This window comes from Arachis duranensis, chromosome 4, assembly GCF_000817695.3.
Source record: "Arachis duranensis cultivar V14167 chromosome 4, aradu.V14167.gnm2.J7QH, whole genome shotgun sequence".
In the NCBI taxonomy this organism is placed as follows: domain Eukaryota; kingdom Viridiplantae; phylum Streptophyta; class Magnoliopsida; order Fabales; family Fabaceae; genus Arachis; species Arachis duranensis.
Genome location: NC_029775.3, coordinates 107,655,858 through 107,670,351, shown reverse-complemented (window position 1 = coordinate 107,670,351; position 14,494 = coordinate 107,655,858). Strand labels below are relative to the sequence as shown.

Genomic DNA, 14,494 nt, shown 5'->3' with positions numbered 1-14,494 from the left:
ATCTTTCTATTTTAGATTTTATGACCTTAGAGACTTAATTTGAGAGATAAGTTGTATAAGCTATTTTAAACTTCCAAAACTCTTTTGTATTTTAATTTGACTAGCCGGCCTAAACTTCGCAAGCTCTCACAAGCCTTCTTTTTGGTACATCATACTTATATATACATATCTTGTTAATTTAATTGTTACCTTGTGTATCCTGGAGCTATCTACATTTTATATGTATTATATCTTGTTCTGTTCGTACTTACGCATTTAGTTACCGTGTGTGAATACTTCGCATTTCGTAATTCCGCCTTATGCGATTTTGAGCTTTTATTCCTTCATCGGACTTCTAGTTATATAAACTCTTAGATATATATTATATATTATAAACTTTATAATTGTCGTAGCACTTTGCTATCCTATGCTTTACGGCTAGAGGTAAGGCTTAGACTAACGGGGTGTTACATTTATGGTATCAGAACGGTTTGTCCTCGTGAGCTTGAGGGATGGATCGATTGTGCTTCATCGCACTCTCTGGGTCATTTTTCTTTCATGCTATTTAGGTTATCTACTTGATATGCATAACATGTTTGTTTGTGAGTGCCTTTGGGGATAATTGAAGCAATGGGTCTGAGATATTGAGACTGATCACCTTGATATCGATTGTTTGGTGTGAAAAAACAACCCGAATGGCAACTCATGGACGAAGTCAATCACATTCATGGAGAGATAGTGAGGATGACTAGCCTAGCCAATGCGTTTCAAGCTCAACATGTTCTAGAAAACCAGTTTGTAGAGTTTGCGGCATATCAATTAATGGGTGAGTCACAACACTGGTGGCAGAGAAAGTGTCAACTGATGTAGCTACAGAATGAGGATGTATCATCAGAAGGACCGATTGATGTTTTTGCAGTTTTTAATTAAGATTTTCAATTTCTAACCAGTATGGCCTTGAACCTTGTTGAAAAAGTTTTAAAGTTTAGGATGATTTAATTTTGAAGTTTAGTTTGGAACTTTTGGTTTAAATAATTTGGTTTTGAAACTAGGTCGAAACTCTTGGTTTGAATGATATGTTTTAAAGAAAAAGTGAGTCCAATAATTTTGTTAAGTTGTGAAATTGGTTTATAATTTAATTTATCGAGAATAATCTTGATTGATTTAAGAATAAATAATTTTTGAGCCTTTTGAAAAATTTTTGACATTGAAAAATTTTAGATTGAACTTGTTTTGAAAGCTTTACAAAATGTTACAAAAGCGGTATTTGGTTTAAAGAAAAATTTGGATTCTTAATGGCAACTAATCAGAATGATGCAGCGGAAGGTGTGAGGGAAGGATATGTCACGCGATTCGAATTTTGGAGACAAAATTCATAATTGAGAGGGGAGAATTTAAGACTAGAGTTTTCACGTAAAACTGCTTTAATAAAATAATAATTTTAACTGCCTGAAATTGGTTCGAAAAATTAGACATCTTAATTTGAAAATAAAAAGGTAAAATTTGAATTTAATAGATTTTTCTGTGTAAAAAAAATAATTTTAGTAATTCAACAACATACTTTTAGTTTATATTTTTAAATATTAATGAGTAGAATATTAATGACTAACTACTGACCAAAAAAATAAATTTTGTTGGTTCTTTAATATTTTTTGTTAGTATAATTAATTAGTTATAATTAATGTGATAAAAATATTAAATAATTTGATATTTATCATAATCAAATCATATAAATAATTAATTATAATATTTTTAAAAATTATTAAGTAAAATACATAAGATAAAAAATTAATCCAAATTAATTCAAAATTAATTTATTTATTTTAGTCAAATCATATAATTAATGTAATTGAATAAAATATTAAATAATTTGATAGTTGTCTCAATTAAATTAAATGAATGATTAATTAATTAACGTATTTAAGTAAATCAAATAAAATAAATAAAAATTATCTTTAAGAACATGCCACGTCTGCTATTAATTGAAGAAATATTATTTTATTAATATATAATAGATATTATAGATATGCCATCAAAAATATATGAGTATGACTTACTATATATCAAGGTTTTAAAAACTGGTTCGAATCAGTTGGTCAAAATTATGAACCAACGAGAAAAGTTATTCGTTTAAAAAATATAAATGTTTATTTTAAAAATTGTAATTGGACTATTGAATTGATAAAAAAATTAGCCAGTTAATCGAACTGAATCAGAACCCAATTGATTTTTACGTTTTGAAAAAAACGATGCCGTTTTGTTTATTAATTAAAAAAACGAGTAACCCTAATCTACGCTTAGCAGTCACTTAGTACTCCTTTTTCTTTCTTTGACTCTCGGTATTGAACTCCTCCCTCACTCTATCACTTGTTCCGTCCAGCCACTTCTGTGTCACCGCAGACGTCGCAACTGTTCGAAGCCGTGTTTTCCACTACCGTTGTTTCCGCCATTGTTCGAAGCCGCCGTCCCACTACAACTCGTCTCGAATCCTTCCTCCATCGCGCAACCACTGTCTCACCGCATTGGCTCTGTTCCACCGTGCTCTAATCTTTTTCTATTCTAGTTCTGTCACGCTCCATCCTCTTTTGATCTAGTTCTGCCGTGCACCACCCTCTTCCCCTTGGCTCTAGTTTTGCGGCGGTCTGAGCCACCTCTTCTCCAATTTAGTCGCGTCCAACCTTCTGTTGTGCTCCTTGTCCTTTATGTTTTAGAAGATATTTTTTATTGTAATTATTGTTTTAATTGGTTTTAGAACTGTTAATATGTGATTTTTCATTTTTCTTTTTCAATTATTGTTGTCATTAGTTATTACTGTGGTTTAGTATTGTCATTGATGTTCTTAAACCTTGATTCTGATATGCCGTGGTTCTATTGTCTCTAATTTCTTTTTTTTGGTTAGGTTCTGTTATTAATTTTTTTGTATCATTATATCTATGTTAAAATTAATTAGTTGCTGTAATATTATTATTGAATTGCTGATAATGTTTAGGTATGGACGAGAGCATCAACCAAAAAATATTTAGAGATAATATTATTTATTATTTTATTATAAAATAATTTTTTGGTTGAACCACAAATGAACTGGTTAAATCAATAACTCAGCAAATTAAAAATTAGACCGGTTCGATAGTCGGTTCGGTTTTTAAAATTTTGCTATATATACATCGACATAGATAAGATGTTTCATGCACCAAATTAAAGTGGCCAAATCTGAAGATTGACTACTGATAAGATGAAGGCTTTTCCTTATGTTCTGATCATTGTCCTTATTTTCTCCGTTGGAATCGGTATGTTTAGTTATTCATTACAAGATTTAATTATTTATATCTTCTTATGTGCATGTTTGTTTTCATTTTTTGTTTTAAAAAAATGTAATTTTACGTTTAATCTTTTTATATTGATAAAAATGCTAAAAATGAATTTATTTGAAAGATACTTATATTTCATTTAGATTTTTTTAAAAGAAAAAATTAATAATCATTAGTTTTTGTTTTATAAATTCATACCATACACACATATAAAAAGTTTTTTTTTTCAAAAAAATAACAAAGAGATACAACCTAAAGGTGGTTTTGGTTTTAGTATTTCATAGAGAAAAAATATAAGAAATAAAAGCTAACGATTAAAAACAAAATTTTATTATTTTCAATTTTTCTTAAATAAAATCCTGAAACTAACAATATTATAAAAAATAGAAAATATTTTTTCAAATCAAATAATTAAACACTAAGGATACTTTTGATTTGTATTTTTGTTTTTAATATTCTCTCTTTTAAAGATTTTATGATGAAATAAGAGAAAATAACCAAAATAATAAAATTTTATTTTTGTATTTTTTTATAAAATTTTAAAAATAAAAAATAAAAAACTCAAATCAAACATATTCTTTAAGCATAGTTAAATTTTTACATCAAAGTACTAATGGTTTTATATGGTTGATGTGTAAATATGCATAGACAATGAAAGGTTGTTGAAAGTATCAGAGGCAAAAGAGTGTCAACAAACACTGAGGGAAGGAGGCTGTATAGAAAACACATGCAACAGCGACTGCAGGAGAGTACATGGAGGGCGAGCATCTGGTCATTGCAACGCAATAGAAGATTGTATTTGTTTTTTCCCATGTTAATCTTACTTTTACAACATTGTCCCTTTTCAATAAATATTTAAATAATGGGACTATGAAAAACTTATAATATAGAGTGCACTCAGTGCAGGAATGGATCTACACGTAGAGGTGTGGGCCCATTACAAAACTTATAATATGTGTGTGTGCAAATTTATATATATATATATAATGCTTTTATTATCATNAATTCAGATAGAAAAATAACTCTACTCGAATAATAATAATAATAATAATAATAATAATAATAATAATAATAATAATAATAATAATAATAATAATCCAATCAGTTAATTATCCAAAGTTGAGCTCAGTTTTTCAAATATAAACAAGACTATTAGCTTAGTATTTTATTGTTTTATTTTACACTCTTACATATAATAATTGTCTTTATCGAAAAAAACTCTATCGCAAATATTATGGTGTGTTAACCTTTCAATTAAATGCCGAAAAATTATTGAATAATTATTTAATAGACAGAGAGACATAATCTACGTATTAACGAGTTATAATTCAAATAACATAATTTTTATATACTTACTTAAAATTATGAGTTTAAATTTTATTCCTATCTTTAAAAAAAAATGACATAATTTATACCTAGAAATAAAAAAATTACAATTGTCTCGTTTAAAAATATTTTTTTATTTTTTTGTATTTTTTACATAATTATAATAATGAATCAAAGTTACTCCATTCGAATTATAGTTTATTTTTTTAAATTTTTTTATTACTGAACTATAAATATTTTTTATTATATAAAAAAATAATAAAAATATTATTTAACAGATATAAAGTATCTGGCAAGATGTTAATCTTAATAATAAATATATTATATAAGATTATTAAAATATTAAAATAAAAAAATTAAAATAACTTATATTTTAATGTGTTAATTAAATAAATTTTTAGTCAAATAAAATATATTATTTTAATTTCGTAAAAAAATATATATTTTATTTTAATAAGGATGAGATCATAATTCGTAGATAGGATGTGGAGGTATGAGAAATAGTTAGTTTAATAATATTATAGGAACTAACTATATTCTTCCAAAGAAAATAATCTGTCTGTGGCGAAATAAGGGTGGTAAACGGAGTAACTCATTCCCTTTTTATTCTAAATTTCCAACGATTTTGAATTTCATGGCCACTCCATCTAACGGCCGGTAGGATGGCTAGCATGCCTTATTTTTCTTTACTCATTATTTTTAAAGAAAAATAACAATTTATTAATCATAATCAGACATAGATATATAAAACTCTCTTATTTGATATTGAGTTCTTTCGACAGTCATATCGTCTGAAACAGTTTCTTCAAATACCACCAATCAATAAACAAAAGTACAAAATTAAAACTAAATTGCCAAATTACAATTGATAAGACGGCAAATTAGCAACCAACTTATCAAAATTATAAAATTATAACCAGATAAATTAAAGCTAAATGAAAACTAGGAAATAAAATCATAACACGTAACACAAAAGGCATAACAAATTTACAAGGAAGAAAAAATTTTATAAAAAATATAATATAGTAAAATATCTAAAGGATTTAGTTAATAGTATAAAAAAGGTGCTGAGTACTGTAAGATTTATTGGTAGATTTATCAAATAAATTTGTTGATAATTTGTTTACTGTCAGATTTATCGTTGGAATGAATTTGACGATATAAACAACGTCGAAAAATATTATATTTACTGTCAAATTATTTCGTTCGACGCTAATATTTTGCATTTGATTTTGCGTCGGATAGATTTTGCAATTAATATGACGAAAATAAGCAGTTGGTAAATCCGACGATAATTTTGACGCCATGTTATGTTTTGTGGCACCTATTTATCGTTGGATTGTTTCATCGGTAAATTCGACTGTATGCAATTTCTTTTGCACAATTAGTAGTCAAATTAAAATTTTTTATAAGATTAGTGCACAGATTCTAAATACCAAAAATTAACTAATGATTTTATTAAATATCAAGAGTCTGAGTATAATAAAAAGTCAAAGAAGTAAAATACAATAAAATAGACATAAAATAAATTAAATTCTTAAACTCTGCGAATCCCTAAATCAAGTAACAATTAATTCAAGTAATAATTAACAAAGATTAGCAAAATACATACCAACCTGCTCTTCGTCTTAATGAAAGTCGCCGACTCATCGGTATACTTTGACGACCTCGGCGAAGCCCTATTAGTTCTGTTCGTCAGACGATAATGCTGAACTCCTCATCAGTACTAAAATGGACGTTCAGTTCCTTCTTAATATATGAATGGAGCCAAATTGTGAGGTGGTCGCGCCCCTAACTAACGTCCTGCATCATCTGCTAAAGTCGCCTAACTATCCGGTGGTCGTAGATCTTCCTGATCAAGATAACATGTTCCATATCCCATATAAAATTCTTATGCACAAAGTAAGTTAATAACATTAGTTAGTTGAAATAAAATACAATTAAAATACGGTTAATTTCAACAACATTGGGTTCTTACCTCCCACTTCTGAAATCATCGCTCTCTGGTCTCGGTAGAAATTTTCATGTAGATCGACCATGAGTTATCGTACACGGACTTAATCACATTAGAGATCTCTTGTGTATATGCACTGTTGTTTGGTGCAAACCTATCAATGAAAAATTTAAAATTAGAAAATGCATAAAAACACATAAAACTTAACAAATTCAAAATAGATTATTGTGGATATACGACATTAAAATAGTACTCACGCCTACATGCCATCAGGCCAAATCCTCATCTATATGATGGACGGTGGTGGAGGGATATTTGGCTGGGACACATTAGAAGAATCACCCACCGCGATCTCTGTCGCTAGAGTTATAGAGGGTGAATGAGGGCGTAGCAGAAGGAGCCACGTAGTCGAGGACCATGATGAATTGCTGGTCCAGTAGACCCGTCTGTGATGTCACAGGGGTCGATAGGGTAGTCAAGGTAAGGGCGATGACTAAGAAGTCTCTGGGGTACCAATAGTGGAAACCTTCCTTCTACCATGACCACGAGACCGATTTGTGACACATCTGCTACCTGTTGTCATGTCTTCAAACAGAATATCAATTAACACTAATAAGCATATGTACAACACAAATCTTTCAACATTTATATTATTTGAAAAAAATTGACATAACCTCCCCTAAAGTTGGACATATATCTACATTTACGGTTTCCACAAATCCAACAATCTCAATCCACAACATCAGTCAAAGCTCATCAATTGAATTCACAATATTTCCAGTAGAATATATTAACTTGTTTATACTATTGTATACATTTCAAAGATAATACTAATTATCAACTAAAATAAAAATTTGACATAAAGGCATATAATCGAGACTTGGCGTGAAAAGCATCAAACAACAAAAAATAGCGCGACCAAGTATTTCTTAAATATCAATTTACACAAGTCAGCATTAATGCATGCCACAACCATCAGCAACGCATTGCAAAAATTCAGTAGAAAATCAATTAATCCAGTCCAAATAAATTCAAACTCAAACTCAAAAAACATAACAGCATGTTAAACTGATTTTTATAAATTTTCTAACTGATTCTAAATTATTACCTAATTAAAGCAGCAAATAACTTGAAAAGAAAATTAAAGCACTAAAAATAATTTTCAAGTTAAAGATTAAGAACAAATTAAATCAATAATAATATATATAATGGAAACTTTACAAAGCAACCTGAATAATCAACACAAATTCTATTTTATAATAACATTACGACGACACTTATACTATTTATTACTAAAATATGAGCCTGTTTAAAACTATAAACCGCAAAACCGCCCCCCAAAAAATACTTTCGTTCGACAAAGTACATCCATAGATACCATACAACTTACAAGAACTCATAAAGAGTACATCCACATATATACACACACACACACACACACACACATACACACACACACACACACACACACACACACATATATATATATATATAATATTACAAGCATTATCCAATACAATTCCTATCCCTCTTACAGAATATATCAAGATAAAGGCGAGGGCACAATAAATAACAATCTAAAGCGATACAGAGCATTTCAACAACAACTAAATAAACTCTTCGTGACTTCTGCACCCATATCCTGAAAGGGGAAAAATGTAGGGGAGTGAGAACATCATCCTCGAAAGGGTTCTCAATAGAGGGTTTTTAGAAATTACTGTAATAGGATACGTGAAGATAAACCGTACTAGTGATTAATAACTGACTTATGCCTCTTTTCAAAAACAACGGTTTACAATAAAAGAAAAATCTGAAATCCTTTTCTAAAAGAGGAAACTATTCATTTAAAACAATATTCAAAAGCCTTTCAAAAAAGATTTATCTATGCTGAACCAAAATAGCCTTTCATACTTTTCCAAACCAGAAACACAAAACCAAAACCAACCATCGGTCCATCTCAATTCAACCACGGCCCTAGGCCCAAGCAATCCAACCAACAACCAATCACCACAATCCAACAAAGTCCCAGTTGCAAACACAGATAGGAAGTTCAAGCACAAACAAACAATTACAGCAAGTTGAACAATTAGCAGTTAATCACAAAGGCAAACCAAGTACAATATGCACACCCAAACAATATCACATAGATGCATATGATGCATGCCTGTCCTAGTGGCTGATGATATCATCTGTCGGTTATATAGCCAACCCGACAAGTCCTGGTAGCTAACTATTGGACTGTCCCTCTGTCGTGTTTCCCCAACTCGAGTTATACTCAACATAATCATGATCATAATCATGATCCATATCCATCACCTTCACTGGTGAATATTCACGGGAGTGAGCTCGTCTGGGAATTTCACAGTGCCCGGCCACCCTGACGACATAGGGTCAAAATAGCTTCGATTCTCCACCTGGAGCACGTGGTGGCTAGCCACTGCTTTCACCCAGGGAAACTCGTATCTCCGATAGTGGAAGTGCAATATCACAAATTATCAATATCTCAGCACATATGCTTTCATTCTCAGCCATGGATCAACATCCATCTCAGCCATCCGGCTCACGGTTCAATCCAGAACCAGCCAATATTCATATCATACACAGCCATTCCAGCTCACGGTTCAATCCAGAACCAGCCAATATTCATAATCATATACAGCCATTCTGGCTCACAACAAAACAACACTTCCACCATTCAACATCATCAAATTCATAAAATCGGCATTTAAGCCATAAATCACTTTTTCTCAAATCATTTCGCTTTGAAATCAAGTTTCAACTCTTTTTAGCCTTGGCTTTAAAGATCTCATTTCTCAAATCATCTCAGGCTCATAAGCCACTTTTACTCAAGGTAAATTTCCCTTTGAAAATAATGCCACTATCGGCATCCTCTTTCCAAAACTTCCATAATCATGGCAAGTTAAAGATTTATTTCGAAATATTCAAAATCATCCATCCATCAATGGAATTTTATAACAAAAGTTTCTCAGCAGAGTCTCAAGTCTTTAGGGGAGAATAACATAACTTATTTCGCCAAATTCATTTAAAATCATTAAAACCTTGGCTTTCCAATTTGAGTAATAAAATAGGATCTAAGCCAAACTGAGTCACGTAATCATTTACTTCTTTCAAAGCCGTTTTCTTTACTTAAGAAAAACCAACTTCAACCCCCATGATAAATTCTAAAGCGTTTCAACTGTTCAAAATTTTTTTAGTCTTGCAAGAATCCAGAATTCAAAGAGTACTTAAAACCTTTCTCAAAACATTTCAAAATGAAACTTGTCAATAGACTTTCAGGTTCTTTCAAAGTCATTGAAACTCCTCTAATTGAAACTCTCAAGTCAAATTTAAAGGCATTGCCCTTGTCACGTTTAAAACAGCTTTAAAACATAAGTTTCATCTAAATAACTTTCTCCTGAAAGAGATATAATGCCTTTCTTAAGAAGCAAGAATAAATCACAATTTTCTCTTTAATAACTCATTTCAAAATCATGAATCATCCTTTTCTTGATAATTCAAATAAAATAGTAGAAATCTTTAACTCATCATTTTTTCAGACATTTTAATAAAGACTCGGATTTTATAGAAATTTTGGCAGCATCTCCCCTAAAACTTGGACTTTGCCACCCGGTTCGGGTCCCAACTAAATCGTTCTGCAATCCTTTTCAACAGTCCAAAATCCAGAATCAATTCAAAATCAGGCTAAATCCAACAGTCATCTCATTCCCATATCTCAAGAAACCGTTTCAAAATTAAATCAATATCAACTGATTTAAATCATTTCCAAAACTGTAAAGAAACGGCTCAGTAACAAATAATTTGTCAAAACCAAGCCAATTAAAGTAAACCAGGCTGAATTCAAAAGTGCATTTGACTTTTCACACCCTCAAAATAAATAACTCAATTCAAATCAATCCTCAACAGATTAAACTCAGATTTCAAATCTTTAAAGAATCAACTTCAAAATATTATATTTCGCAAAGCCGCACAACAATTCAGCCAAACAATTATCCATAATCAATTGAGACAATCGAATAATACATAAGACTGATACAATCACCAAATACACTATGTCTCACATCAGTATCCATATGTAATAATTTCAATACATAAAACATAGTTTTTGGAAAGCGCCCGTACCTCAAAACGCAAATCCATAACCCAAACGCCTCATAAGTTCTTTTCGCCTCAACTCAAAATCACCGGCAACCAAAACCTCAGCTCCAGGTCACTTTCGCAACAGTCTCAACAACTCTAATCGCAACATACAACAACCGAAACTCAAACTTATAGAAATTAACGCCACAAACCTTAGCGTGAGATAACAGAATAGTAACAAAAGGGCTATCAAATCGAAACGCTTACCGAACCGAAGAAGGAACGGCTGAACCGAAACAGCGGCGGTCTCCGAACCGGTTCGGTGGCAGCCCGGCACCAGCTCCGCCAATAATTCTCGAATGATGGTGGCGGCCTGAATTTCTGATAATAGCAGCTGTACAACCACGCAGTATTAACAATCTTCCCGGGATTTCAAAAGAACAGAAATCTCAATTAAAATCCTTATCGGCAGAATTCTCCAGCGACGGCAGCAGGGGCTTTTTCCGGCGGCAGTAGCTAACTAGCGTAACCCCATGAGCGACGGCAGGGCTCCCAACAGCAGCTGGGCGCGGTGGCAAGGACAGCTCCGCGACGGTCCGAATGAGCTCGACGGCGAGGACACGGTGGCGCGGCGGCACGACGCGGTTAGGGCGACGTGACTGCACGGCGTGAAATGCAGCCCCATTCCTTTCTAATTCTGATCTCCCTCTTCTTGGATCCCTTCGTTTGCTTTCTTCGTTTCTTCTCAAGAGCAGTGCGTGTGTGTGTGTTCATCACAAGGCTGCGCAGCAAAGAGGATGAAAGAGAGATTGTTGGCTACGCAACATGAAGAGAAGGGTTTTTGGGGATGGTATATCAAAATTAGGGTTAGGGTTAAGTTAGGGATAGTTTTGTAATTTCAATTAAAAATAGGAATAATATAGTAATTGAAACTCAAACTAAATCCAATACTAATTATATATATAAAATACTATTTGTCCCCTCAATTTTACAAATTATTTTTAATAAAATGTCCAAATCCAAAAATTAGAAATAATATACTTAAATCCTTTATTTTCTCAAAATAGCAGTATTACTATTTTAAAATATTAATTATTTAGTCCAAATCATATAAAATTCTTATTATTTCATAACTGCTAAATTTATAATTTAAATACAGAAAATAATCCAATAATTATATAATTGGATAATAATCATAACTTATCTCAAATTCAATAAATCAAAACTTGCCTTAATTATCTTTAATAAAATAATTTTTGAAATTAAGACTATAAATAACTATATGATTTGAGACTTGATCATAATAAGACTTTTCAAAGGTTTTGGGCCTTACAGAGGTGTTCACAGAGAGAAGAGAAGAGAGAGAGAGAGAGAGAGAGAGAGAGAGATGAAGGAGAAAAGAGTTCGCAATTCAAATTTAAGACACCATTACTATCAAATTTACTAGTGGATAAAGTCGATGGTAATGCATTGTGGGTCGTCAAAACACAGCATTCCACTAAACGTGTTTATCGTCGAAAAAATTTGACGGTAAATCCGACGCTAAATTTTGCGCCTATCTTTCTCATATTTCCTCCAATTATTACTGACAAATTTACCGTCAAAAATAGAAATCCGCCAGTAAAATCACTGCTAATGTTTGCCGCTAAATTCGACGGTATTTAACGTCTTTCTTATAATGCGATATCTACTTTTAAAATGAAAAATGCAAACGTTTTACTAAGAATTTAATTTTTTATTTTAATTAGTTAGTTTATTAAAAAATATACACAATTTATAATATAATTTTTCACCAACAAGTGCTACTCTTAAGACTTTGTTTAAAATTATTATTAGATTTTTTTATTTTTTAATAATTATATTACAAGTAAATTGAAATTTTCATTTTATTTGTTTTTTTTTTTATAATTTTCATTAACTACCAAACAAATCTAATCACCTTAAATTAAGGTGGTGAAGTCCATAATGTACACGCAATTAATATTACAAATTGAATAGTAATTAATTCATTATTTTATTGTTTTATAATTTTTTTATATTAGTGGATCTTTTTCTCATCTTAATTAATGTCCTTAGGATACTTATTAAGAATTTAATTTTGATATGCTGAGAGTATAAACTATTTTATATTGTCGTTCAATTATATATCCGTTATTTTAAATGACCATTCAGGTATTAATTGTTAAAAGTAATTATTGTTGCTAATATAATGATAAGTAATTAAATATACATGTAAATTTCATTTATATTATCAATTTATTAAAATTAAATTCTACTTATTAACCTCTTAAAGTTTTAATTGTTATTAGAACTAAAATATTTGACAACAAAAAAACTAACTAAAAATAATTAAAATTTATCTTATTTATCATTTATTAATTATTATGACAATTAATAAAATAATTAATAAATAATAAATAAAATAAATTCTGACTTCTTTTAACTCTTTAATATTATCGTTATTAAAAATGGTAATTATGTGGTTTGACTTTAATAATGAAATAATTACAAAATTAATTAGGTACCATAACAAGAAGTACCCTCCTCTTATTCTAGTAAAATGTAATTAATTTTAATATATTATAATAAATAAATAAAATATTAAAAGATCATCAAAATTTATTATTTTTTCCCATCATTTAACCATCATCTCAATTTCTTTATTTACTTTATTCTAATAACGCACTCTAGCATTCTTCCATGCCATCAAAGGCTTATATATATGGATAGACATGTATGAGTTGTTTCATGTACCTAACAAGGCAACCTTGAAGAGTGAAGGTTGCTCAGCCTAATAAGAATTAAGATGAAGGCCTTTACTTATGTTCTCATCGTTCTCTTTATTTTCTCCATTGGCATCGGTATGTTTTAATTATCTAATAAATAAAGTTTAATTTTTCTTATTCTGTTGCACGAAAATGAGACTATTTGCCTTATAATTTATTTTATTATTAAAAAGAAGAATGGTTTTTTATATTGTTAAAAATAATTAGAAACTGATTTAGGTTTATTTACTTATAAAATTTTATTATTTTCATTTTTTCTTCAATAAAATCCTAAAACTAAAAATATTAAAAATAAAAACAAAAAGTATTTTCTCAAACCAAATAGTTAAATACTAAGGATGTTTTTTATTTGTATTTTTATTTTTAATTTAATATTCTCTCTCTTAAAGATTTTATGATGGAATAAGAGAAAATAACCAAAATAATAAAATCTTATTTTTATATTTTTTTTTACAAAATTTTAAAAATAGAAAATAAAAAACTCAAAGCAAACATATTCTTTAAGCATAGTTAAATTTTTACATCAAAGTACTAATGGTTTTATATGGTTGATGTGTAAATATGCATAGACAATGAAAGGTTGTTGAAAGTATCAGAGGCAAGAGAGTGTCAACAAACAGAGAGTGAAGGAGGCTGTATAGAAAACACATGCAACAGCGACTGCAGGAGAATACATGGAGGGCGAGCATCTGGTCATTGCAATGCAATAGAAGATTGTATTTGTTATTATCCATGTTAAATTTGTGCTCTTACTTTTACAGCATTGTCTCCTTTTCAATAAATATTTAAATAATGGATAATGTAGGGATGGATCTACATATAGAGGTGTGGACCCCATTAAACCAATAAATATATATATGAATTTACATAATGCTTCTATTATGATAATGTGTTTGTCTCAACATTTAAAAAGAAAAAATTATGTGTGAAAAACTTATATTATTTATTAACAATAGAAAGATAAAAAATTATCGTGTTATATAGATCTAATCAATTCAGATAGAAAAAAATAACTTTACTCAATTAAAAATAAAAAAGCATAT

General features: G+C 30.0%; 1 long non-coding RNA gene across 1 annotated transcript; it reads left to right on the top strand.

Annotated features, from left to right (window-relative positions):
* Window positions 1-13,386: 13,386 nt before the first annotated feature.
* On the top strand, window positions 13,387-14,333 carry LOC107485668 (uncharacterized). Its single transcript, XR_001591522.3, has 2 exons — window positions 13,387-13,526; window positions 14,021-14,333. It is a non-coding gene; the product is annotated as an uncharacterized LOC107485668 (long non-coding RNA).
* Window positions 14,334-14,494: the final 161 nt, after the last annotated feature.